This window comes from Vespa velutina, chromosome 6 (genome assembly GCF_912470025.1).
Source record: "Vespa velutina chromosome 6, iVesVel2.1, whole genome shotgun sequence".
NCBI lineage: Eukaryota > Metazoa > Arthropoda > Insecta > Hymenoptera > Vespidae > Vespa > Vespa velutina.
The window spans coordinates 8,904,388-8,932,346 of NC_062193.1; the positions used below are offsets into that span (position 1 = coordinate 8,904,388).

A 27,959-nucleotide genomic window follows, 5' to 3' on the forward strand; every position below is an offset into this window, starting at 1 on the left:
TACTCTGTACGAAAAAAAGGAAAGAAAAAAAAAATAAAGGAAATGAAATAAAAAAATACGAGGATCACGAAGAGTTAACAGAAAAAAAAAAATATATATATATATATATATATATATGTACATATATAGGTATATGAGAAATGAAAATAATTGAAGAACTAAAAAAAAAAAGAAGCTTCGAGGATTTTAACGTGGCTCTTTTCTCTCTCTCTCTCTCTCTCTCTCTTTTATTTGCCGGGAACTGCGACAACATAATTCCATTTTAATGTAAAAGGTAACGCACGATTGTAATCGGTGACCGTAAACGGTCACAACCGAGATAATCCAAAGTGATCCAACGTTTCGCGTTTTACCGCGGACTTTCCGCGCGCTACCCCAGCTGAAATTGCAGATCTATTCGTGGAAAATCCTTCTCTCTAGCTTTAGAGAAAATTCTTTTAGAAGAGGAGGAGGAACAGGAGGAGTCGGAGGAGGAAGAGTAGGAAGTGGAAGTGAAGCATATAGCGACCTCAATATAAAATAAATCCTTTTTGAGAAACGATTTAATTTACTTGGAATTTCCTCGGACGATTTTAAGAATTATTCCGAAACTAATGGTGACGTTTGATACTAACGACAATCTTAAAATCAAAAAATATATACATATATATTTTTTCTCTTTCTCTTTTCTCTTCTTTTACGAGTAAAGAGAGAGAGAGAGAGAGAAAGAGAGAGAGAGAGAGAGAGAGAGAGAAATTTCTCGAGCAATTTAATACGATGTAACAGGAAGAGACGTGTGCGACCCTCCGCGAGGATGCGGTCAATCCTTTCCTACCAGTTCGTGCGTGGGCGTTCGCAATGAAAGAGATCATCTACCAAATGGTACGATTGCACGCACCACCCAATCCGAACGAAGGGACGAACGATACGACGTCTAAAAAAAAGAATTACCATCTTATTTCCATTGCATGCTTCCAAACTGAAATACTTTCATTACTTCTAACGCAAATGCGCTCTCTTGCGACATTCAAAGAGACAAGATCTAATATTAATTCAGAACGATCAGATCGTTCATTATCCTTAGTTGCGGTAATTTCTTCGTTTTTTCTCTTTTTCCTCTCTCTCTCTCTCTCTCTCTCTCTCTCTCTCTCTTTTGCTTTTTTTTATTCACATTTTTCTACCTAGTAACCTAACCCTCTGAGTTAGCAAATCTATTCGGGATCATTGAAGAGAAAAAAAAAAAAAAAGAAAGAGAAAAAAATCCAAAGGCTGACCCACATTGAACCGTGTTTATCATATTAATACGATCCAATCAGAAACCCATAAGACTTTGCTCTACCTGTTTTTATGTTTACGAGTATGCATGCATGCATGCATATATATATATATATATATATATATATATATATATATATATATATATATATATATATATATCTACACATAGGTTGTTACTCGCGAAGTAGCTAAATAAAGTAAAGCCGAGAGTGGTTGATAATAAAGAAGGAAAAATAAAAAAAGGACGAGGTGGAGATGGGGGGAAGAGAAGAAAAGAAGAGGAGAAGAAGAAGAAGAAGAAGAAGAAGAAGAAAAGAGTAAAGATGCTCGGACTAGAGAAAGGAAGGGAGATAAAGAGGCGCAAGTGCGGTAGCACCAACAGCGGATAATTTATTATGGCATTACTCACCGGCGGACACCTCAATGGCCAATGGGTAGGCTGGCCCGGTGTGTAAGCGCTGCACCGTGTCCGGTGCCTCCTCCGCGCATAGTTGATATTATTTAAGCCTTTTGCGCGCGACCACGCGGAGGAGGGGCACTCTCCGGCAGAGGAACTGAAGCTGGAGCTGGAGGTAGAGATGGAGGAGGAAGAGCCGGAGGTGGAGAGGCCCTCGACACAAGGCATAGATCATCCTGGGACTCGCTCGCTGGTGCTGCTGCTATACCGGTCACGCGCCCCCCCTCCTCCTCCTCCTCCTCCTCCTCCTCCTCCTCCTCCTCCCTTCTCCCATCTTCTTTTTCCTCCACCTTCTCCTCCTCCTCCTCCTCCTCTTCTGAACTCTTCGAATTCGCGGACACGGAGCTCAAAGTGGGAGTCGAATATATCGCTAAAAGGTCGCCTCTGAATTCTGCGAAATTCTTATTCTTTCTCCCTCTCCCTCTCCCTCTCTCTCTCTCTCTCTCTCTTTTACTTATTACACCTCCGTTTTTATTCCTTCGCGTTTTAACGCATCATGCCGAATTTATTGTCTACAAGGATTTTTCTCCTCCACGATATTCCAACATGGCTTGCTTGCGCTTTTGTATCTTCTTTCATTCACGTCTTTCATTCGTTCGATGTCCTGACATTTTGGGTAGGAGAAATAAAAGAATAGAAAAAAAAAAGGAAAGAAAAGAAAAGAAAATAAAGAAAGAAAGAAAAACAAAAAAGAAAAGGGAAAAGAATAGAAATATATCTCGTCGGGAAAATTTCGATAGGAGAATTCATCAGAAAATTCTTGGAAAATGTTTCCCAGACTATAACGAAGAACGTTCGGTATATCTTATAGATCCCAGGATAAGTTTTACGATCGGGCTATGTTCATTCCATTTGTTTTAAAAAAAAAAAAAAAAAAAAAAAAAAAAAAAAAAAAAAAAAAAAAAAAAGTCGTAAAAGCTGGCGCGCTCGAACGTACGCCATAAAGTGCCCAGTGGGTGTAAAGGGCTGAAAAGGGAGGGTTACACGGGCCATCAAGGTTGCACAATCTGTCATAGAACTCCGGTGCGGCGGCAACCTGTTGCTTCATTGTTACTCTGCCGACGTGCATACTAGCTATGCTACCTATACACATATATTTTACATGTATATTCGCGTACACGTGTAGAGACATATGCGCATATACACCGCTTACATATATATTATATCTATATCTCTCTTGTATATACACGAGCTTTCTTTCTCTAACGACTATAAGGACGAACGTGAACGATTCGTATAGACGCGATACAAATACACGCAAGAGACGCGTGTATGATACGCGTTAAAGTATGCGCGTGGACGCTATACGTATACCTAACTCTTGCCTCGCATATCCGCCTGGACTTGTCCCTCTTCTGTTATTCATTTTCTTTTTCTTCTTTCATCGTTTTTCCTCTCTTCTCTCACGCTACCCATTATTCTTATTAAATAAACTCGACCGCTTACCGATTATGTTCCATACATATATAAACGTATTTACTTCCTTTCATCCTGCGTCCGCAGATACACGAGAGAGAGAGAGAGAGAGAGAGAGAGAGAGAGAGAGAACTTCGTAACGATATAATTCCCATACTTTCTTACTTCCATTTGCATAAGGATCTTCGAAATTCGTATTAGTATAAAAGAATTCGTCCTCTTACAGGTTTCAGATTTAAAGAGATGGACGGATATGTTTCGTTGTCGCAAAACCGAAGGGTTTCGACATTTTTACGTTCGTTCAATGCAACCTCTATAAACGTCACGGGGAGTAATTTTGGATGTACACGATTCGATTTCGTATTTCGACTTTTTGCTTTCTTTCTCTTTTTTTTTTTTTTCCCCCTTTTATTTTTTACCTTCACGTATGCTCGTTGGTCTCTTCCTTTAACATGAAGGAGGGAACGAACGAACCAGGAAGTTTTATCGTAATCGTTTTGGTACGATTTCAAACGAGACGCGAGTATCGTGTCACGGTGAGTCGCGTTTTATGATCCTTGCTTTTACGAGCACGTCGAAGAAAGAAATACGAAACGTTTATTTAGGAAAAGGAAAATGGCGTGTTTGGTGGTGAGAACGATCGCCTAAGCCAACGATATTCGATAAACGCCATAACGTTAGCTACTACTTGTACGACTCCTTTGACGTCTCAACGATCCACGATAATATCAAAAATAGTAGCAAAAGCTTTGTTTCCTAATCGTCGAAGAAAACGATTTCTTAAAGGACGATCCGACCTAATACGTTTAGTCACGGAGATCAAGCCGTAAACTTTTGCGTAATAGGGGATCGTGTTTCTCGCGCGTAATCGAAACTCGGCGACCTCCAAGATGACGACGACGACAACAACAACAACGACGACGACACAACAACCAACAACAACAACAACAACAACGCCGACGACGCCTAAGAACGAAAACGTCGATAATTTGCGTACTTTGATTAAACATTATACATATATACTTCCAAGTGAAAGTGGCCAATTTCATGGTGCAGTGAGTCCAATAAGGACGCAAAACTAGTATTATGTTCGATATTGCGTAGCTAACTCGCATACGAGTCTCTTTCTCTCTCTCGCACTCATTTATATCTTTTTTGCAAAGGATAATCCGCTAGATCGCTACGACAACGACTGTCTTTTCCTGTCTGCTATTACGATGATTGAGAACTTTGAATTTATCTCACGACCATTATCGAACAAGCAGCTACGTGTACATGTATCTGTGTACACATATATGTACCTGTATATGTATATGTATATATATATATATATCTCTCCACACAACGTGTTTCGTTGCAGCTAGCAAAGCCGGCTTCGAAGTACTAGTACCGATGTAGGACAAATCATGTCTGTGCGCACCGCGTGCCACTGTCCAACCAACTATCCAAAGGATATCCTATTACGCCTTCTCCTACGATTTATGCACGAATACGAAAGGAAAAAAAAAAAAAAACCAAGAAAAAGGAAATAAATAGTTCAACTACCCTGTCTTATTCGATAGTCATCGGGTAAACTCGCTCGTTGTGTCGACGTTCTTAAATTCCATCATCTTATTTTTGTTGGGATTTTTTTTTTTTTTTTTTATTTTCTTTCATCGAGTAAGTCGACTTATCGAATCGTAATACCTGCTTGACGAGTCCTCGAACGCGCGCGCGCACAAGAGAGAGAGAGAGAGATAGAAAGAGACATCAAACGCGGTGGAATTCGACGTACGCGAGCAACACCTTTGCAACGTTCACGTTCGATTTCACGGCTAAAATCGATCATAATGAAAGCGATGACCATAAAGCAACGCTCGCTATACACGGTCTCTCTCTCTCTCTCTCTCTCTCTCTCTCTCTCGCTTTCTATCTGATTTGCTCTCATTTAATGTTAATGCCATTAAAACTGCTATCCCGCGAAGGAGAGACTCATCGAGCCATGAATCCTCGTCGATTTAGCTTCGAGCGATTCGAGAAAATTCGTCATAATTCAGACACGATTAGTTTGCCCAAAAATATCAACAGCCGAGAATCCAAAATATATCGATTTTAGCGACGATCGATATATGGTATTACGGTTGATTAGAAAATACACGTAAGTAATATTGTGTGTGTATATATATATATATATGTATATATGTATGTATATAGTAGATACGTAACATGGGTATAAAACGATTCGAGAGAAGTTGAAAAGCCAAATCCCTAAGGGATCCTCGATAAGAAAGGAGAAGGGACTCGCTCTCGTTGAACCCTTCCTTGGAAAATCCCTTCGGTATCGAACGTATTTCCGAGGCAGAGTCGTATTCGCGTACGCTCTTTACGAACACTCGAAAAGTCAAAAGCCCCTGGCCGCCTTTCGCGCTATCCAATTAAAAGCAGATCATTTCAACGAACTTCCTTAATGAGTTATCGCCGATACCAAAAGTTTCTTCGTAGGTAGAGGGGCTGTTCTCTATGAATATGTATAGGTGTTAGCAATGATGGTGGTAGTAAGATGATTAAGTGTAAGTATAAACGCAGTGGCCTATTTAATCGACTTACCGCGTTTTCACTCCTATAATCGAATAATTAATTGCCTACTTGAGAAGAAATTTTTCGTTGGAGCAATTGTATAAAAAAAAAAAAAAAAAAAAATTCCGATATAAATTCATCAACGTACGATTACGTTATTAGATTACTTCGTAAACGCATTAATCGATGAAAGAACCCTTTTTGACCCCTCGCTCATCTCTGTTAGTTCAAGCAAAACCCTTCTCTACTATACATATATACTTTGGCCTTTGAAGTTTGAAGGCTTTCTCTATTCATTCCTGAAACCTGGAAAGGCTTGCGAAGGATGTAATTTAACAAAGAGAGAGAGAGAGAGAGAGGGCGAGGGAGAGGGAAGAGTGTTCGCGATATTAATTTAAATCGAAACGCACTCTAAAAAGAAAGAATGAGAGATAGGGGAAACTAACTTTGACTTTTGTAGATTAGATGCAAAAGTTAGGATCAGTCCTATTGGAGAAAAAAATAAAAAAGAAAGAGAGAGAGAGAAAGAGAGAGAGAGAGAGAAATACGAGCCTTTTTCACAGCCCTCGGTTATGGGCCTTCATCGCGTGCAGATAAGCCGAAAAAGAGGGAGGAGAATAACTTCTCGTAACCCTTCGAAACGGAAATAGGTTTTGCTCAGCGTCTTTCTGAGGCATCACTGCTAATTAACTTTTATTCAAAAGGAACGTTGTTTCACTTTTTTTTCCCCCTTTCCTTTGACAGGGTGATACAGAAATAAGGAGAGAATGGGAGATTAATTTTTTATCATGAATCAATAGGATTTTTTGAAAAGTCTTATTCAAAAAATATTACGGTTAACTCTATCACATCTTTTACCACGATCAAAATTATTATGAATGTTATGTATTATATAGATGAATATATAAGGATTTATGTAAAATTGTGACTCTTTACGATCGAACTTATATCGTAAATAGATGCTTTTGATACTTAAATACGTGTCTCTCTCTCTCTCTCCCTGCCATTGTTTATGTAAAAACGAAAACGAAGGAGGGATCAAGAATTTTTATTATAATGAAGAGAAAAAAAAAAAAAAAAGAAAAAAGATTTCGGCTGCTGGTATCCGGCAAAGTTTGCCAGATCCCCTCAAGAAAGTCCGAGAATGTGGCTGATATAGAAGGGCTCTCAGTAAATTAAATGAGGGTGGTTTGCAGTGCTGACACGTAGACTCGTTCGTCAGAGAGTAACCCCCTACACCGATCTGCCTCGTCTTACTTACAAGACTACCTAGTGGCTAGTTTTTCTCGACACCCTTCGATCTTTTGGAAATCGAAATCGAAACGCGACGATAATGGCCTCTCCATCCTCACGGAAAGGAGGGATAGAGGGAAAGGGAGGGAGGGAGAGAGAGAGAGAGAGAGAGAGAGAGAGAGAGAGGAAAAAATAAAAAAGTAAAAAAAATAAAAAATAAAAAAAAGATAGGCCAAAGGGAGATATCTTCTGATAAGAAGCGTGACTCGCTTACGGATAAGCATCGATTCCTTATCAACGTCAGAATTCCCATTTACGAAATTTTATCAGAGATCTAACGACGCCGATATGTTTTCTTCTAACATCGATATGCCCTGAGATGCGCTATTTTCTATGTCGAACATATCCAAGTAAATAAGTATGCACTTTAACTACCTCCGAAAGAAAGTTTTTTACTTGAACGATGAAAATAAAACTGTAAGAGGTCTCCATTTGAAATTAAATATCATTATTAATTAAAAAAACTGGCACGCGCCTTAACGTAAAATATACCTACGCTTCTTCTTTTCTTTTTTTCTTTTTTTTTTTTTTTTTTTTTTTTTTTTTTGACGTCAATTTTATTGTTAATTAGTTTACGTATAATTTCGTGACTGTTAAAGCCGGCAAAGATATATCGCATATAATAAATGGAAATGAAATGGAATACCGGTTTCATTCAGAATAATTTCGAGTCGTGCAACGTAAATTTGTAAAAGCTGAAACTTCTCTCGATTGGCCAATGTCGAACGATTTTTTTCGTAAAAAATATTATTAAGGATCGTGCAGGTGAGGAGCTATGGAAAGGGGGGTGGAGGGGGGAGGGGGCGGGGTAGATAGGAAAAAAAGAAAAAAGTAGAAAGAAAGAAAGAAAGAAAACAAGATAAAGGAGAAAAAGAAAAAGAAACGAAGGCTTATCGAAGTTTTTAACGGAACGAAGTTTTCGCGTCCTCGTGCTCTCTTCTCGTGTTATAGAAAATATCGACTTTCGATATTTCTCCCTGTTGGCGAACATTCGTTACCCTTCCTCCCCGCGCTCTCTCTCTCTCTCTCTCTCTCTCTCTCTCCTCGCCCTGTCCATCCTTTTCCATCCTGCCACCCATCTTTTTTCCCTAATGAACGTGAGCGTAGTGTTTTAAAGCGATGCTTGATATTGTTCGAGGAAAAGGTTAAAAAAAAAAAAAAAAAGAAAAAAAAAGAGCCAAAAAAAAAAGGATAAAAAAAAAATGAAAGTTTCTAACACGAATTTTCTACAACGTCAACTCCCTCGTAATAGCTATTAATATATTTTCGCGAGGATATCCTAATCTTTCAGTATGGATACTGACGTAAGAATGAATAATAATACCGAGTATATAAACTCGATCCTGGCGAGTAATGGGAAGGAAGAAAAAAAAAAAAAAAGAAGAAGAAAAAAGAAAAAGAAACGAATTGTCGCGGGTGACGTCGCGAGGATTAACGATTAACTATTAAATATTGTCTCGCCAAAAGAGAAAGTTTCTTCGACGAGCGTGTAACTATTTCTGAATGTTTCGTTCATCCATTGTAATTATCGCTGACGTAAGAAAAAGGATAACATCGATGAGTTTTATTTTTTCTTTCTTTCTTTCTTTCTTTCTTTTTTTCTTGTTTTTTTTTTTTTTTTTTTTTTTTTTTTTTTTTTTAATTCTATCGGTTATAACTATATGCTCTGTACTTATCGACTGAATGAAGAAAACGTATTCTTATCATTTTCAAGGAGAGATCCATATTAAAATTCGAGATTTAGTGAGACGTAGGTCGTAGCTCAAAAGTATATAAAAAGGAAGAAAGTATAAAAACTTCAATAAAGATCGCCGAACTAATTATTCTATTTTAAGAACGGAACTCAGCGACGGGAGTCAATGAGTCGTCTTGAAGCGTGCACGTTCAAGGCAAATTTAATATTGCTCTTTAAACTTTGCTTCTTTTCCTTGGATAAAAGTAATAAATATTGGCTAAATTTCTTTCTTTCTTTCTTTCTTTCTTATACGGTTATATTTCAAGCCCCGACGGTAAGAATCGCGACGGGAAACGCAATGGATTCTTATAAAGTTATGAAAATGTAACTGATTGTCCCTCGACGTTCGAGTATTTTAATCTCTTTACTTCCTCTTCCCCCCTCCGTCCTCCGCCCCCCCTCTCTCTCTCTCTCTCTCTCTGCATTATTCTCCGAGTTATGCATATCAGTCGCGATTAGTCGAGCGTAAGTACGTAAGTGCTCGAGCATCGAGCCAACGAATGAATTGTTAAAGCGAAGAGAGAAGGATCGCGTGACACCAGCAGACTATTTTTATCTATCGGCTGGATTGTATTTGAAATTAAAAAATATTTAAACCACCTTAATCATTCCAATTAAGGAACTCGGTAATATACGCTCTCATACTACAAGTATAATAAATATATATGGTGCATACGCAATATGCCATCTTTTTTCTACTAATGAGTCTCGTTACACGGCATTATTAATATCGTGATAAATAATGTATGAAACTACGAATATATGTGCGTAGACCTGCATAATCATCGCAAGAATTTTGTTATTAAATAAAGAAAAAAAGAAAAGAACACAAAAAAAAAAAAAAGAAAAGAAGAAAAAGAAGGCAAAAAATAAAACAAGAGGAAATATATAGAGTGCCGTTTCTATTTGAAACTCGTTGAAATTGGATATAAATTTGTAAAGAGTATGTATGTACATAAAATATAAATCAACGAGAAAGAGAGAGAGAGAGAGAGAGAGAGATTAATTTGGATTTGAACTTGGCCTTCGTTCTCTCGAATACGAGGACTCTCTTTAAATTCGGCTAAAATTCGATTTTACGTCGTTCAATCTCCTTGACGTCTTTCGAGGCGTTAAATTAACCCTCAACGTTTCCTCCCACGAATAACCAAAGGTCAAGACCAATAAAAATAATCTTCGTACTCGATTATACATAAATGCATTTTCATTTTTGGACACGTTAACACGTTGGCTGCAAACATTAACTTTGAAAAAGTTCAAGAAAGGCTTGCCTTTTGGCAACGTGCAACGAAGATGAGAGAACGGACAATGAATAATAATAAGAGGAATAGAGAGAAGTGGAAGAAAAAAAAAAGAAAAGAAAAGAGAAAGAAAAAGAAGAGGAAGAAGAAGAAAAAAAGAAAAAAAAAAAAAAAAAAGAAGAGAAATAAGAAGAAAAAGTAGAAGGAAGATAGGGAATTATCTCGGTGCCGTAGGAGTACTAATTTCCTAATTACTCGAGGCAAAAAGCCATTAGACCGTCTCGCTGCGCAATCTAGTCGTCACCTTTTAATCATTATAACTTTATCGCGAGAAGAATGACGGTCTCTTTCTCGGTTGGCTAGTAGTAGTAACTCGAAGATACACGAGCGGCACGGCTTACGTGCTCTCTCGCATTATAAACGTCCCGAGGTAACCAATTTTGCAAAATTACTAGCGATCCTGCCTCTGGTAACCTCGTGCGCACTCGTGAAAACCGCCATTAATATCGAGCTCGCTAACATTAAAAGAAAATAAAGGAAGAAGAAGAAGAAGAAGAAGAAGAATAGATATTTTCTATCTCCTTATTTAACAATAGCGACTCTATAATAAAGTAAATAATTTTTATTAAAATTCGACAAGAAATATAATCCTCGATAAAATGCAGCACGAAAGCCCTGCTCTTTTCTTGTTGAGTCGCTTAGAATGGCACGTGGTCACGTGAATTTTAAACTTTTCACAGAGAGAGAAAGAGAGAGAGAGAGAGAGAGAGAGAGAGAGAGAGGTAGAGAAGCTCCATCCTTCTCTCTTTCTCCTCGCCCCTCTCCTCTCTCTCTATCTCTTGGATGAAAAGAAGAAGAAGGATCTTGGGACGTCTTTTCGAGTGTTTTTGAGACTCAGAAGGGCGCAAACTTTTAAGTGTTCCGTCGGGACTTGTCGAAATTCTTTGAGTACGTTCAAGTTTTACACGGATCAACCGTCTCTCTCTATCTCTCTCTCTCTCTCTCTCTCTCTCTCTCTCTCTCTCTCTGTCGATGGTTAAAGATACTGCTGATAGTAACTGTAAGAAACGTAGAAACGACCTACCCGCGTGATCTCGTGGCGTTCGATGAATTTTAACGAGGATGAAAAAGAGAACGGTAACTCGATATATCGATTCGTTATTTTTCTTATTCTTTGCCGATGTCATCGTATCGTTCGTACGATACTAGAAGTGAAATTGTACGCGCGTGGACAAGTTTAACGTTTTACTACATTCTCGTCGTTGTCGTTGCAGAAAGGGTTGAGAGGAGAAGAAGAAGAAGAAGAAGAAGAATAAACGAGGCAGAACTCTTCGTGGTACATAAATGAAATTTTCGTTGAAACGTAACGTAACACCGGACCTAGTACTATTACTACTAATACTATTCTATTGCTACTACCACTGGTTGAACGAACGATTCGAATATATTTTCTTTCTCGTTCGAAACGATTCTAGGTTAGATATATCGTCTCTCTCTCTCTCTCTCTCTCCCTCTCTACCAAAAAGTAGCGCGAAATTGAATTCATTAGGGATGTTCACGGTGTCGCATCCGATTCCGAAACTTTGTTAGCTTAGTAATCAAATCGGTCGGTAAATAAAAGGAAAGATAAAAAGCATCAGAGAAGAGATAGGGAAAGAGAGAGATATTTTTCTCGTAGTGATGGAAACGTATGCATTCTGTTTCAGATATTAACTCGCAAGTAAAGCGCGTAACGTCATTGAAAATGTTCAGAGAACGAGTACACTCGTTACACCACCAGCACCGTCACCAACACTAACAACAACAACGGAACAGCATCAGCGAAGGGTCGGCCTGCTTGGAAACTCGCTTTTAGTGGCGCTCTTAAAGTTTCTAATGCTTTTTACGCGGCCTGTACGCCACTATCAGCGCTAACAGCGAGTTATGAATACGGAACTGGCTTTCTAAGTGCATTAAATATGCGGCTCTGATAACGACAAAAGAGATTAAGAGAGCGAATAGAGTTCGGGGTGAGAGCGTGTTACGCGATACTCGTGTCTTGCCGGCCGAAACTAACGTTTTCAAACGAACTGGAATACCTGCGCCTTGGGTAACAATTAGAAATGAATTCTACCGTTTATTCTGCCAGGTATGCTTCTTTATCTTTCTTGCATTTAACTAAAATAGAAAAAAGAAAAAAAGGAGAGAGAGAGAGAGAGAGAGAACGACGAAAAACATGTACTTCTTTAATACAATAGAGTATTCTCGTTAAGTTAAATATACGACATAGAAATGATGCTTTCCTAACAACCAGCGCCAACTTTTCTGTTAAACATTTCTTGATGGAATAAACTTTATAACGTTTCAATGACCGAAATGACGAATGAAAAAGGAAAAAGAAAGTTACAAAACTACCGTCAACTTTTACCGCAATACGTATTATTCTATAGCTCTATTCTATATGTGTGTGTGTGTGTGTGTGTGCGTGTGTGAACGCGCGTGCGTCCGCGTAAACATATAATAACCACCAGTTGGGATCGATATCACAAGGATCCTCATAAAATCGGAAGGGGGAATGGACGAAGGAGGTATAATCTCGACGTGTCGCTTGAAAGCAAGCGAGACTCGATGATGTCACCCGACGAGGAAGGATTAGTCGCTTATCCACGCTCGCGTTTATAATGCTATGAAGCGTATGAAAATACGCTTCGATGTCAGACGTTATTAAACTTATACGACGAGCGGGAGCCAAGTTGTCGATATCTTTTATATTATTATGATATCAACCTAGTATTCTTCTCGTGTTAGAAAATTTTCTATTGTAGCTTAAAAAGAGAAGATGATGAAGTAGAGAAAAGAGAGAAGGACGACAAATAAACAAGAAATGATAATTATGTATCAATTAATCGAAACATTTCTCGAATAATTCAATTAGCTAATTATTCGAGAAGATATGAAGAAGACCAAAGGAAAGTTGTTTCGTATCGTTCAAATTTTGAAATTCTTTCCCTCTCTCTCGTTCATTATACATATATATATATATATATATATATATATATATATATATATATGTTTGGAAACTATCGAAGTTACAGAATTCCTATTTTGGATAAGGGGGACGGATCGCACAAGAAATTTGATTAATATCGAAGAAACCTTCCAGAATGTATGATCAAGTATCGGACAACAGTAAGATCTTGGCAAGATCGTAAATACTTTCGAATATGCGGTCAAAATTGATATAACAACAGGATCGTTCTAATACCTCCGGTATCAAAAGCGTGTATATATATACATATATACACACACACATATATGACTATCCCATACAGGATCTCTCGATATCGGCCTACGATAAATATACCAGACGTTTCTATATTAAACGATCGACGTTGAAAAATCCATGGGGAATTCGCTCGACGAAGGGAGAGAAGAGAAGTCCTTTCCAATGTTTTCATCCTGTACGGGGATATTCGAGGCATCGAAAACAACGGCGACTGGGACGATCATAAATCGTTTCGACGGTGTAACAGGTAGCTCCCCAAACCACCATAGCCTCCTCCCCCTTCCCACCTCGTCCTCGTCCACGTCCTCGTCATCCACCTACGTTACACCCTCGAGCGGCGAGCTAGAAAAATTTCTCATTTTTTCGATAACGAGGAAGAAGTCTCTTTCTGAAAACGTCTATAATAATCGCTATAGTATATCTCATATCTACATAAAAAAACAAAGAAAAAAAAGAAAAAAAGGAGAAAAGAACAACATGCGTACACACGCACACAAGATTGAAGAAAAAAAGAGGAAAAAAGGGGGGAAAAAAGAAAAAAAAGAAAGAATGACAAGATCCAATTTGCATGCAACATTTCGCGACAATGTCCGTTCGATTATAGGCTATGGTCGTACGTACAACAACGTATGATTCCGATTCGCGGAAGCGTCGCCTTCTTCCTGGCACGTCCACACCGTGTACGGAAAATTAAAAGGAAGAGGAGGAGGAGGATGAGTAGGAGGAGGAGAAGGAGGAGGAGGAGATGGTGGAAGATGAAGAATAATAATAAGGAGAGAGTAGAATACGCACGAATACGAAACAACTCGCAGCGTGAACGCGTCAAAGAAGATACGGTCGATCCTGTACGAGCATTCTGATTGCGAGAGCAAAAGCGAAAAAAGAAAGAGCGAGAGAGCGAGCGAGAGAGAGAGAGAGAGAGAGAGAGAGAGATATGAAGCTCTCGTGTATAAAGAAAAAGAGAGACAGGGAGAAAGGTCCCGAGGCACGCTCGTTAAAGGGGGTAAAAGCGTTTACACAGCGCCGTGTTTCACCGGGCGGCAATGTGAAACAGTTACACAATTATCGAAAAACCATTACGTCGAGACATTGACCGGTTCGGTTCCACCAAGCGAGGGCGGCGGCTATGCGTATTTCTTTGCGTATGTGCGTATTCGTGTACCGCCAACCCATGTATCCCCACCGTCATCCTCTCTCTCTCTCTCTCTCTCTCTCCCGGTCGGCCAAAGCAGACGAACGCGTGATTTATAACTCTCGCTCCTCGTAAATATACTCGCGACAATATATCTCTTGGAGTTGTCGTGCGCGGAGGGCCAGGCGCGGGCTTTTCGAAACGAGACTTCCTATATTTATTCGCTTTAATTCTTTTGCTTCTCGTCTTCTTTTCGTCGTCGTCGTCGTCGTCGTCGTCGTCGTCGTCGTAGTCGTTGCTGTTTCTCTTGCCATCGTTGTTGTTGATTTTGTTGTTGTCGTCGTCGTTGTTGTTGTTGTTGTTGTTGTTGTTGTTGTGCGTCGGTTGTTCTTTTTCCGCGACGTTTTTTTCGATGCTCGAAAGAACACGTGACGAACATGAACAAACTGAAAGAAGAGGGCTGGGTCGAGATGATGGTGCTAGTAGTGGTTGCAGCGATGCCAATATGTCGGTGGTTGATGGTGACGTGGTGATGGTAATGGTGGTGGTACGAAAAGAGAAAGAGAGAGAGAGAGAGAGAGAGAGAGAGAGAGATCGAGTTTACGATCCTCATAAAATAAATCAATAAACAGCGCGTTCTAAGGATGACTTACCAAGCTCCACTCTCCTTTCCTTTGCTCCTTTCTCTCTTATGAATTCTCTCCTTTCTACCGGATCGATGCTTGGGATACCTTGTTCCTCTCGTGTATTCGTACTCGAGCGACACCTTGGAATGCGTCCTTATCGGTGGCCCCTCGACGACTACGCGATCAGATGGTACACACGAGTAAAATGTACGCGCTGTCTCTCTATTGTATGATATGTATGTATGTATGTATGTATGTTTATGTGCGTGTGTATGTATGTTTATACGAAAAAAAAGGACAAGAGAAAGAGACTATGAAAGAATAAAAAAAAAAAAGTACTTGCGAAGAAACGATATTGTTTTTTCTTTTCTTAGATTTTGTTTTTCTTTTCTTTGATAGGATAGAACACGACGACTAAAGTATATGACCTGTAATAATACCTACTTCTATGAAAGGTCAACAAACGATTGACTTAATCGATCGATGACAAATCAAATAATCTTTGCTTACATTATACATTGTTTACATTATCTTCTTGACTTTTAAAGTATTTGTTATAAGATTTGATTAACTCCTAAGTAAAAATACTCGTTTCTATGGCGTATCTCGAAAGAATCTCAACGCTTTAATGGGCATGCTATCGACGGCAAAGAGGAGCATGCTTCGCGTGACCTATTTCCGAGAGGAGATTAAATGCGATATCAGTTTATGTAGCTAATATATACAAAAGCGTGTACACACACACACACACATCTATGTACATATCTATATACCCGAGGAATTTTCACGGCTTTACGCGTGGAATATGCGAAATAAGAGAGAAAAGGTGAACGACGGGGAGTAACTCGTATTGAGTGTCTGTCTCACTTTCGCTTGGAGTATGGCAAATCGAGTACGATTAATTTCCTTAACCGTCGCTATAAATTCGCTTCGTTCGAAGCCAAAGAGAAAACGAACGAACGAACGAACGAACGAACGAACGAACGAACGAACGAATGAACGAATGAACGAACGAACGAACGGCGGCGTCGCGTCGAGCCGGACAAAATGACTTGTCAATGAAAAGAAGATAAAGGAAAGTAACGAGAATCGAACGGACGGTCCTTCCAAGTGGCATAAATCAATTGCCGTTTGAATAATGACGAAATCGTATAAGAGAAACACCGTCGAAGGTAGTCGAATAATCCATGGAATCTAAATAAATTCTGATTTACGAGACTTTTCGCTCGTACGAGTAATGGCATGACGATTTAAATTTCTCTCTTTCTTTTCTTTTTTTCGTTTTTTTCTTTTTCTCGTTTTCCTCTAGACTCGTAGACGCTCGTTCGACGATTAAGAAATCATATATGAACGATGAACTTGAAGTTATCAAGTAGAAGAGAGATACGATAATTTCGCGAGTTCCTTTACGTGCGAGCTATCGTCGAATTGTGTGTGCTTCTTATCCTATTCGCTTTTTTCAACATTCACAAAAATCGAGAGACTCACGTTCTAGCTTATCGAGTCGAGCTTTGCGTGACTCAAAGAGATACGCTGACACGAATCTACGAAGGTCCTCTATTTTTCTCTCTCTCTTTCTCTCTCTCCTTCAAAGTAAGTATAAAGAGATTAAAAAGAAAAAAAAAAGAAAAAAGGAATAACACAAGAAGAGAGAAGAAAAATAACCGAGGATAAAATTTTTCCGCGAAGTAATTGAAAAAAGAAAAAAAAAAAAAAAAAAAAGAAATACAGAACTGATTTTTATCTCGAGTCCATTTCTCTACGAATATATAGCCCTCCCTCCCCCCCCCCTCAACATTAAACCTTCTGTGTACATATATATATAATATAATATAATATAAATGTATATATACAGGAAGTATATGAGTCTCCTTCGAAGGCGACAAATAGTACCTTTATAACTGCATTGAGAGGAGACTTTATTGCGGTTTGCAAAAGTCTCGTGACTCGCATCGAAGGGCTAAGAGAGGTAAAAGAACTGACTCCTTCGGGGCCTCCTTAAAATCGGCCCGAACGTAGTTACGTGACTTGATCTACGACGGTGCCCGCGTACGAACGGCCTACAATGCCTATACGACGGCTGTAAATCTTAATTCTCTGTTGCGCGCGCACATTTCACAAACACGAATCGTCTCCTCCACAGAGCTAGTTTCAAACTCCGTCTCTCTCTCTCTCTTTCGTGCACCATGTCGTCCCAACTTTGTCTGTGTGTGTGTGTATGTGTACAAAGTAGAAAAGAGAGAGAGAGAGAGAAAAGAACATAGTGTATAGAATGAGTAAGAGAGATAGAGGGATCTCTCTTCTAAAAGGCATTTCAAGGCGCGATGGGCACATTATCGACCTTCGAGAGGGAGAGAGAGAGAGAGAGAGAGAGCCCTTCTTCCTTTTTCCTCGACATATTTTACCTTCGGCCGAAGGTGGATAACTCAAACAAATGGATAAATGCGCGCTGCTCCGAGTCGAGGCTTCGCGTTTCGACCTCCAGAGAAACAGGTTGAAGATGAATCATGGCCTTTCCTCTATCGTTTGCTTATACCGAAACGACGAATTTCTCTCTTTCTTTATTTCTTTCCTTTAAAAGAGAGAGGGGGAGAGAGAGAGATAGCTCTATTTCATTGTAAACGATCTCCACTCGAAATTATCATAATTCGATCGTATTTTTCAATTTAAATCACAGTCTCGTTTATTAAGGAAACATCGAGTTTCTATGTCTCGTTTTTGTATCGAATTTATGTATCTCGATAGAGTTATTATTAGTGGTATTGTATCGCATTTTCCGTTTTCTTTCTCTCTCTCTCTCTCTCTCTCTTTCTCCGTTCTTTCCATTTTTCCTCTTTGTAATTATAATATTCGTACGCGCGAGTATATACATCTGGCGCGCATACAATCAACGAGGACAAAGTATCTACGTTCTATATTCTATAAAGAGAGCAAGGAAAACGCGAGCGCTCAAAGACTTTTCATATTTATGGCACACGCGTGATTATGGTTCCGCATTTATGTAGCGATTATTCGCTTTCAAAGGCGCATATGCAAAGAGCATCAACGTTCGCGAAATACGCCCACCGTCGGAATCACGATGGAGAAAGAATAAAGAAAATCTTTTTCGAGTTGGAACTTTCGTAATTTCGAAAATATCGAAATTTTCCAGCATGAAAAATTACAAATTATAAGATTAATCGTAAAGAAGATTTTTTTCTTCCCTTTGAGTTTCTACGTTAAGTTTTATAATCCTAGATTTCTAAGCTTAAGGACAATTTCCTAATGTTATATACCTACCATTTGGAATTAATTAAAGAAAATTAGTTCATAATGTGATCGAGAAGAAATAGGATAAGATTCATCGCAGTGTAATAATTTACAAAGAATATGTACACCCTGTAGAATTTACAGATCGAATAACCAACGTAGTCGTGTCGTATGACAAACTAAACATTTTCCAAGTAGTACGACGACGTATTGAATAATCAAAGTTTCTTTCTCTCTGTGCCTTCTAATTGGCTTATCATTATGTTAATTACAACGACGACAGATTACCCCCTTGCAAAACGAGTAAGACAACTTCGTGAGCTTTTAAAGTGGAAATTCGAAAAACGTCCAAGATATTTCTTGCTCTCTCTCTCTCTCTCTCTCTCTCTCTTTCTCTCTTTCTCCCATCGAAGACAAATTTAAATGCATATTACTTCGTTGTAACTTTGTCTATTTGTCGTAAGGAAAGGAACGTAACGACGTTATCAGTTTGCAAAGATTCCCACGCGTTGCATGTCCATTACCGTGACCCTTCTAATTGGTAAAAAAAAAAAAAGAAAAAAGAAGAGAGAGAGAGAGAGAGAGAGAGAGAGAAAATGAAGTACGGATTCGTTGCTCTCCATCCTCCTATTTCTTCTCTCTATGTAAGTACAAATGACATATTACTCCTTTCACCTCGGGGTACACGTCGATCCTTCCTTTTGCCGAATCAGCTATCCGTCTTGCAAAACCCTACGCCCTGTCAACGATAATTTATAACGAAAGGCTGCTGCAAATAACAGCATCCAATTACGGTACGCGTCTCGTTTCAAACGGCGAGTGTTAACGCGTCCATAAAGTATGCGGAGCTCTACAACTCTCCTCGGGAACCGCTTCTGGTCACATTAAGAATTACGACGACGAGAATAACAATCGATGCTTCCTTCCTTCTATGTCATTTACCCTTCTCGAGGATGTACCTATATTTGTCTCTCCTGACAAGAGTAAAACAAACGGGAATAAAAAAAAAGAATAGAAAAAAGAAATGACGAAAAAAAAAAGGGGAATTCAATTTCCAACGATTTTCATTTACGCGACTTTTGTGTTTGAACGTTGTCAGATACGTCAGCTCGTCGTCGTCGTCGTCGTCGTTGTCGTCTCTGACGTCTGTTTTTCGTCTCGAGAGCTCGTAGACCTTCCCGCACCCTCTGTTATCCCCATTTTCGTGACGAAATGACGTAACTTTGAGAACTTCGAGACTCGACCTTGAAGATTGCTCAACCCGACTTGTCAGAAAGAAATATATATATATATATATATCCATCAGGGTGGCTAGCGATAAAGAAGCTGCCATTGCGAAGCCGAGTCACCCTGATATCAAGCGACCCTACTAACTCTTTTCTCTTCCTTCCTTCCTTCCTTTCTTCTTCTTTTTCATCGAGCCATTAACGATCGTGTTCCTCGTGAAACGCACCTGCCATTGTTGCATTTTTCAATCTATTTTCAGACGCGATCATGTTAGTACTTCTCGACGATTATTATTCCGTAAGACGATTCCTAGGCGTGAACGGTAATTCAACGAGGCTAAACAACTCGACACCTTCGAAGAATTTCTTGCGATTACATAATCGCTTCTAAAAAATGAGATAACATTTCTAAGTAACCAATCACTTTACTCGTATATATCATATTTATGTGAAATTATACACACACACATGCGATTTTTAAAGAGTTTTCTAATCATTTTCAAATGGTATAACCCATTTTGAAACTTAGTAACTCGATACAATTCGATCTCGTGCCAATGATAGATAGATAGATAGATATAGAGAGAGAGAGAGAGAGAGAGAGAGAGAGAGAGAGAGAGAGAAAAGTCAAAGCCCACGCTAACACTCTATAATGATAGTGTATTATTAGCTCGGTATATTATGTTTCGATGCATGCATATGGTATTGCCATTACAGGCGGTATTTAATGTCAGTTTAGTTAGTTAACTAAGCGAACGTGCAAGGTGATTTTGTGCGAGCTTCAATTAGCTCGTTGATAAGCTCGTCGGAGATAAACTCAGTCTGTCTCATTCTCTCTCATTCGAAACACGATCGATTCCGAAACGAGCCGAGGCAAAGTGATTTTCTACGCTCGCATATCGGTCTGCCCGCTAGATTTCGTACCCTCTACGTATTTCTAACGTCTCTACGCTTCGACGAACTCTATTGTCGCAAAATAATAGGGACCGAATGATAGGTATATAAGGCGATAGAAAGAAAGCAATAAGATAAAATATTTACTAGACGCGGGTTCGTTAGTTAGAGTGGAGAACTGTCGAATGAAACTCGACACGATCGGAATATTAAGCGTGAAACGTCGATTTTGTTGTCATAGAAAGCACCTATCGTCTAAGCGTCGAATAAATAAATAAATAAATAAATATATTGAGGGTTATCGAATATTTTATTCTCGATCGATCGAAATCGACGTTAAACTTTCGTCGTTGTTTTGCCAACGACGTTTCTCGTTTTAAATTCGTCGGAGATGTGTCTTAAAAAAGAAAAGAAAAGAAAAAAAAAAAAAAAAAAAAGAAAAGAAGAAAAAAAAGCGAAAGCAAACAAACAAACAAAAATGAACAGTTTTAATTCATGATCATTAATACGAGTTTAAGAGAACGCTTGAAACGGCCTTCGAAAGAGTTAGTCGTTGAATAGGCTGAGACTTATAAAGTGAGTCGGCATATTCGCAGGGAGCTCTCTAACGGCCAACGATTTTCAACGGGTCTCGAGATCGCTCGCATGAGAGGAGGGAAGAGAGCGAGCATGATACGATGAATGCGATCATTGTATGTTATTCTTTGTCGTTGGTTGTGATACCGATACTCTCGCGTGCCATACTCCGCAAACTCATAAAATAAACGTCGAACGAATTCTCCTTGGCATTACGAATACGATATAGGAAATATTATATAGACATTTATATTTGATTTCATTGCAAATTATTATTGATAAAATGAGCAAACATTTGTTAAAATAAAATATTGAAAATGATTAACGATCGTACGGTTCGAGAGAGAGAGAGAGAGAGAGAGAGAGAGAGAGAGAGAAAATCCATAAAAATATTCGAAGGAAGTTGCTCACTAGGCGTAACGAGACTTGGAAAATTTGTAAGGCCAGTTCGATGCACTTTCAAAGACAAAATCCGAAGAGAGAAAGAGAGGAAAGGAAGGAGAGGGAGAGTGAAAGGCGAATGGCATAGTACGGCAGTTTCGGTAAACGGTCTTCCGTTTCCAATTTGATTTTATCTATTCCCAAGAGTTTTCGAAACATCCGCGAGCTCGAAGTTAACTCGTTGTCAGGGACAGAGTTTGCGAACTGGGTCTCCATATTCTTGCCGGTCGCTCCTGCAATTTCTCGCGAGCGTAGTTTGCACCAAACTGAGAGAATGAAAGAGAGAGAGAGAGAGAGAGAGAGAGAGAGAGAGAGAGAGAGAGAAGAGCCGTATTGTTTCTAGCAGCTCCTACGTGGGAACCAAGCGCGTTTATCTCAAAACGCATGGCACCGAAACGTGCCTTCCTCTTTCTTCCTATGTTTCGCGAATAACTACGAATGAAACGTTAAGCCATCGCGTTGGTAAACTAGCTAGTTTAGCTAGCACAAGCAGCTATACAAAGGATTCAACAATTTTCGTCGAACGTTTTACGTAAGGAGTTTCCTTCCGCGTCGATCGTTGAACCCCGCAAAACTCTAGTTAATTAATTCGAGCGAAAGGGAGTAGTAGATGCAGGATGGATAGAGACTAAGAGGTAAGAGAGAGCGAGATAAACAGTGTGTTCGATGTCGCACGCGTTCGTCAACAAAGGCCCGAGCAATTAATTAACCGAAGTGGCTCCGGCCACGACCGAAGCGCATTGTTGCGGTCCTCTGAGCCATTGTCCTTTCTACTAGAACGTTCCATCTCCTCGGTCTCAGTCCCTTCTTACACCCTTTCCCTACCTTTCCTCTCTTCCTTCCTACCTACCTTTCTACCTTCCTACTTATAACCATCCATCGATTCGGTCGTTCCTACATTTTACGATACTAAAGCCAATATCGTATATTAAGAATACTCGCGAAAAGAATGGATCAACAAACTTTTGCGACGTAATACGGTTTAGTTGTGAAATAAATCGGGAGAAATTATTAGAGTAGGAGTCGAGTAAAAGAGGAAAGGGTTGCACCTAAATTTTGGTCGAAAACCACGAAGGAAACCGCGATGAAATTTACAGGAACTAATTATGTATCCGTTATAAATAATAACGGAGTATTGGCAGCTTGCCAACTTTCGCCCTTCCTTCCTTCCTCCCTCGTTTCGTATCTTTCTAAAATTCCTACTTTAATTAGACAAAGGTATAATTTCGGTCGGCGTTTGTTGGTCGCGTGAAAAAAAAAAAAAAAAAAAAAAAAGGAGAAAAAAAAGAACAGAAATAAGAAAAATTCCCCAAAAGGAATTTCTGAAGGAATTGAAACGATTCCACCGACAACACCGAGCGAATACGAAAATATCAAGACGCAATGAGATTGGAAGGTGAAAGGAAGTAGCCTGGTTATCGATTGTGAGCCATCATCGGCGTCCAATATCGCGAGAAAGCTTCCAATCCGAAATGCGTGGCAAAAATGGCGCATGCCTCCGAGAAACCGAGACGCCTCGTAGTATCACCCTTTTCCCTTTTTTCCCTATCTCCTTCCTTTTCTTTTCTTCGCGCCAATCGGAATGAAAGCCCGCTAATGCGAATCAACGGCCTAGAACGAAGGAAGGAAGGAACGAACGAACGAACGAACGAACGAACGAACGAAGGTACGAACGGATGAACGTAAAAGTAAAGAAAGGAAAAGGGTACTGAGAGACGAGACGAAAAAATGTAATTACAACGGGGAATGATAATGAAGTTTACATTTTAATAACCCAGCACGTCGGCAGATGGCCCGAATGCGATATTAATACCGACACCACCATGGCCGCATTTACGGCCTGCCAACGTCGTAACGTAACGCCCTCGTTTTCTCGTATTCCCTGAATAAAAGGAGAGGATGGAAGGTTGTTGTCGCGTCTCATGGCTTCTCCTAGATATTTTGCCTTTACGACCAACGGAAATGTTTGCTTTGAAAAGGATACTCTTCTATGTCCGTGCCAAGATGGACGTAGTAATGTTTGCTCGACCATCCGATTAAAGGATTCCGATTGTCTATCGACTAATTGTGTCTTCTTATCGATCTCGTCGTTCTTACATTTTGTTGAATTTAACGTTTTTACAACGTTAAGAACAAAGGATTTCGATGACGGATTTCAACACGTCTCTCTCTCTCTCTCTCTCTCTCTCTCTTTGAACATTTCGGAAATAACTTTTGAGGAGGCTGCCAAGTTGCCGCAGGTGTTAACGCGACGAGGAGAAATAAAAGATGGTCAACTCGGTATTATTGCGTTGGGAGAGAAAGAATGCTATATACCTACTCGACGGCAGTAGTAATGCCTTCACGGAACGAACGCAGCCTCCAGGGATGAATGCGACAACGACGACATGAATCTAATTTATAAGTTATGAGTTTGACCGAGCTTCATCTTGAGACAAGACGGATCCCTTTTACTCTCTCTCTCTCTCTCTCTCTCTCTCTCTCTCTCTCTCTCTTTTTCTCTTGTTCCACTTCCACGCCAAACTCGGAGTTTCAATTTGCGAGTCGTGAGTCACGCGAGAAAGTCCATGCTTCTCGGATGTTATCCGCGACTCTTTCTTGGCGAGGGTTCGTCCCCTTGTCTTTCACATTTTTCTTTTTTTTCTCTCTTTTTTCTTTTTTTCCTTTTCTTTCTTCTTCTTCTCCTTTCTAAACCTATGAAAAATGGAGCGAACAATCGTACGCTTTATAGGAACGATCGAACACGGACGTTTCTCTAAATGGTCTTTCCCCGTAATTTAAATTCTACGATATCTAGCTCTCCGTCGTTTGTCTCATCCTGAAAGTTTCTCTCTCTCTCTCTCTCTCTCTCTCTCTTTCTTTTCCTTTTTCTCTCTTTAACTTATTATCTTCGCTCTCGATGAAACTCAAAACGAATCTGAGCGTAATACTTTGCTCAAATTTTCCTGGTAATTATCGAATCCCAATGAAAGGGGAGGTAAAGAAAGAAGGAGAGAAAAAGAAGGGAGGGAGGGAGGGAGAGACGGACGGAATGGAATATGAAGAGAGAAGGAGAGAGAGGAGGAAAGCCCTAGTTGCAAAAGTAAATGGCTGACGGCAAGAAGTAAGCGCCCGGAATAATTAGAGAGCTCGCTGTAAAAGATACCGTTCATTAAGTCATTTTGCACGGTTGTTCAACCTCCGCCCACTCCTTGCTTGCCAGGGATGCTTGCCCTCAGCGGAACGAGCAAAGCAAACCTCCAACTTCTTTTACTAAAAAGTAACGTTAGTCGAGACCGGTGAAATTCAACAAAGAAAGAGAGAGAAAGAGAGGGAGAGAGAGAGAGAGAGAGAGAGAGAGAGAAAGAGAGAGTAAAACGAAAAAGAGATAGAAAGAGAAAAATGTAAAAAAACATCGATTACTATCTTTCCATTCTCTCTCTCTCTCTCGATTTTCAATTTACATTCGTTCCAATCACCGTTTCTCCACGAATCTTTCTAAATTTGTTTAGGACCGTTCGATGATTTTTTCGAGGAAAGTCGATAATGCAGGAGAAGGGAACGGTGTTAATGAAGCAGAAGTACGAGAACGGATGGGCTAACCGAAGTTTGTATCGAGATATGTTCCCGTGGAATACGAGTGAAATCCCGAGTAATCCTCGATAAAATTTGAATAATCCAGTGTTTCCGATAACCGAATATCCTTGATACGCGTCGATAACGCGCGTGCGCCTAAGCGAGAGAAAGAGAAACGTGATTCGGGCCAATGGGGAAAATCGTGTCTGTTCTTTCAAGGATTTTCCTGCGGTTTCTTCTATCGTACCCTTACCTCTTGTACTGCTAGAGAATCGATCGGGGAACCATCGAGTCTTTTCCAGCATATCGGAGTAGCGTCTCTAACAAATTAGACAAAATACATATATAAATGAATGAATGAATGAATGAATGAATGAATGAATGAATGAATGAATTGGAAAAATCGATCACATTGAAAGTTTAAATCAAAGATATTCGAAAGGGTGAAATAAGTTCGGGTGATAAGAATCGAAGCTCGAACTGTAACCATCGTCGAGAGTTTCTCGAGCGTAACGTGGATACCTATCTTCTGGGCGTTACCGCTTGCCAGTCCGCTAACAAACAGGATATTAATGGATTCTTCACCTCTCGAAAAAATGCATATTCAAATCTCTCCAACGTGATCCCCGAATAAACACAGCGTCGACGTAATTGCACGTTGTCAATCTCGAGGCTCTTCTCACTCTCGCTGAGACCTCACTCTCGCTCCTTCCTTATTTTACTTTTCTCATCCGACGAGATACTTAACATAGTTAAGCCGAGCGAAGTTCCTCGTGCAGTTCGATTCGGTAGTGACCACCAAGGGCCGCTCTCGGCCTCCGAAGGACTCGCACCATCGTTAATCTTTCCTCTTAACGCCTTAACTAACGTTACGGGAGGAGGGGAAGGAAGGGGACGGGGGAGAGAGAGAGAGAGAGAGGGCAAAAGTTCGACGACGAAGCGTTCGGCAATTTCGCGAGTTGATAGCCATTATCATATTCCTCGCGTATCATATCGAATTTATGGCTAATAAAGGCCGATCGAATAACAGGGGCCCGACAAGGGGCCCCTAAGGGCCGAATCGCAAAGAGCCCGTCCTCTCTCTCTCTCTCTCTCTCTCTCTCTCTCTCTCTCTCTCCCTCTCTTTCTTTCTTTCACAGGCGCATGAATCCCCACGCTCGTTCGCCACCAGCATCGACGTGACTCCGGAGTAGCCGGCTTTATAGTCATGGCAGTTGGCAGGAGTGGCAATTGATATGCGCACCATTGATATATGGGGGCATATTTCACGAGGTTGGCAGACCTGCGAGAGAGCTCTCGGGTTTGTTATCTCTCGCGTTCGACCGTCCACACGCGTGTCTCTTCGCGTATCTGTGCGTATATGTGTGAACGTGTATTCTCTCTCTCTCTCTCTCTCTCTCTCTCTCTTGCGCTCGCTTCTTCCTTGCCATCCACGGGGACTTTATTTTGGCCCCATCCAAATCGACTACCAATATGTTCGATGAATTATGCCTGAACCTTTGTTAAGATCACTGACGTGTCTTTGATTGGAACGAGCATGTACCTATATATACCTATACCCTGTTCAACGAGATACGACGAACCTTTGACCGGATACTCGGCTAACCACTCGTTCCTTCGATCGTATCCATCCAATGGATAAAATTTACTAACCGAGTCTCAACTTGCGTGCATGCACGCTATATCTACGTATGTATATATTGTATTATATAGGAACGTGAGAAAAGAGAGTGATAGTCCCTCGAGTCCTCTCGTCAATCAAAACAATTGTTAAGGAAAAGGAAAAAAAAAAGAATAAAGAAAAAAAAAAAAGAGAAGAAGATCGAAAAGAGATCGTCGGAAACAATTGCAAGTTGAAATGATAGAAGTATAGCTCTTTTGATCGGTAGGTACTTACTCTTCTACGGTATCGTTGTAACCTTTGAAATACTTTGCTACAAACGCGACTCGATGACTCGTCGTTGAATAAATTCATGAGTAACATACAATCGGCAATAAATTATACTCGGCCGTCGTTAAAGTCCGTTCCGTACGAACGAACCAAAGTTATTCATTGTCGCCGGGTGAAAAATCACGGAGGGCCACGGAAAATCACTGGTCAAATATAAGAGATCGACGTCGTTGCGCTGTTTCGTATTTTTTTTTTTTTTTTTTTTTTTTTTTTTTTTTGTTTGTTTTCGAAACGAAAAGCAAAATTTGAGGAAAAAAAAAAAAGAAAAAAACAGAAAATGTTCCAAGTGAGCCGTATAATTGGTACGTCAGTAATTCAATGAAAAATAACATGGATCCGTATATACCTGTGACGCTCATTCGTGATGCATTCGTTAACTTCATTAACGAAGTAAAAGAGTCACGCTTTCCCAGAAGTCTTATCGGGTCGGTCCGACCTAATTATAATCGTCGTTTTGTATGTATGCGTTCGTCGTACGAAGAAAGAACGATAACGCGTTTCCGTAGAAAGAGGCATCGATAAATGCGCTGCACGTGTGTCAGCAGCTCGTTCTCGTTCGAAGAATGCCGCCGCGAGTTGTTGAAGGCGTGTTGCAAAAGCAATAGGAAAAAAAGCTTGCTTCGTATGTATAATACGAAATGCCGGTTTAACACGCACGATCCTATCCTATGTATCCTTTGCTATTTTAACGAGCAAAGTAACGTTTGAAACAAAAATTAAGAACGGAAATAGGAAAAAAAAAAAGAAAAAAAGAAAAAAAATACATATATTTATGTACGATAAAAAAAGTTAATGGGAATAACTCGATACCTCGAAATGTTTCCGCCGAGTCGATGGAAAAAGAAGAAGAAAAAGAAAGAGGAAAAAGAAAAAGAGAAAAAGGAAAGGAAACGGAAAAAAAAGAGAGAAAATAAAAAAAAAAAACACACACACACATTCAAGAAAGACATTTTTATGCCCGCTGAACGTGTACTCAAGATCCGTAAGGAGAAGAGCCATGTCTCGGATTTGTTTCTTCCATTCGAAGATTGCCTTCTCCTTTAGTCTGGTATAAGGAAGAGAGAAAGCGAGAGAGGGGTTGAATTCCGA

The 27,959-nt window shown here is 39.9% G+C and overlaps 1 protein-coding gene across 7 annotated transcripts in view; it reads right to left on the bottom strand.

Moving 5' to 3' along the window:
- The window catches only part of LOC124950180 (TBC1 domain family member 14-like), a 113,552-nt gene that overhangs the window by 3,933 nt on the left and 81,660 nt on the right, over positions 1-27,959 (bottom strand). For 5 of the 7 annotated variants that reach the window (XM_047496563.1, XM_047496561.1, XM_047496559.1 and 2 more), the window contains one exon: positions 15,006-15,153. The gene's annotated coding sequence lies outside the window, so the exon portion shown is untranslated. Of the gene's footprint in view, positions 1-13,605; positions 14,832-15,005; positions 15,154-27,959 lie in introns of those variants that run through there. The other 2 variants (XM_047496562.1, XM_047496560.1) reach the window with 2 other exon arrangements.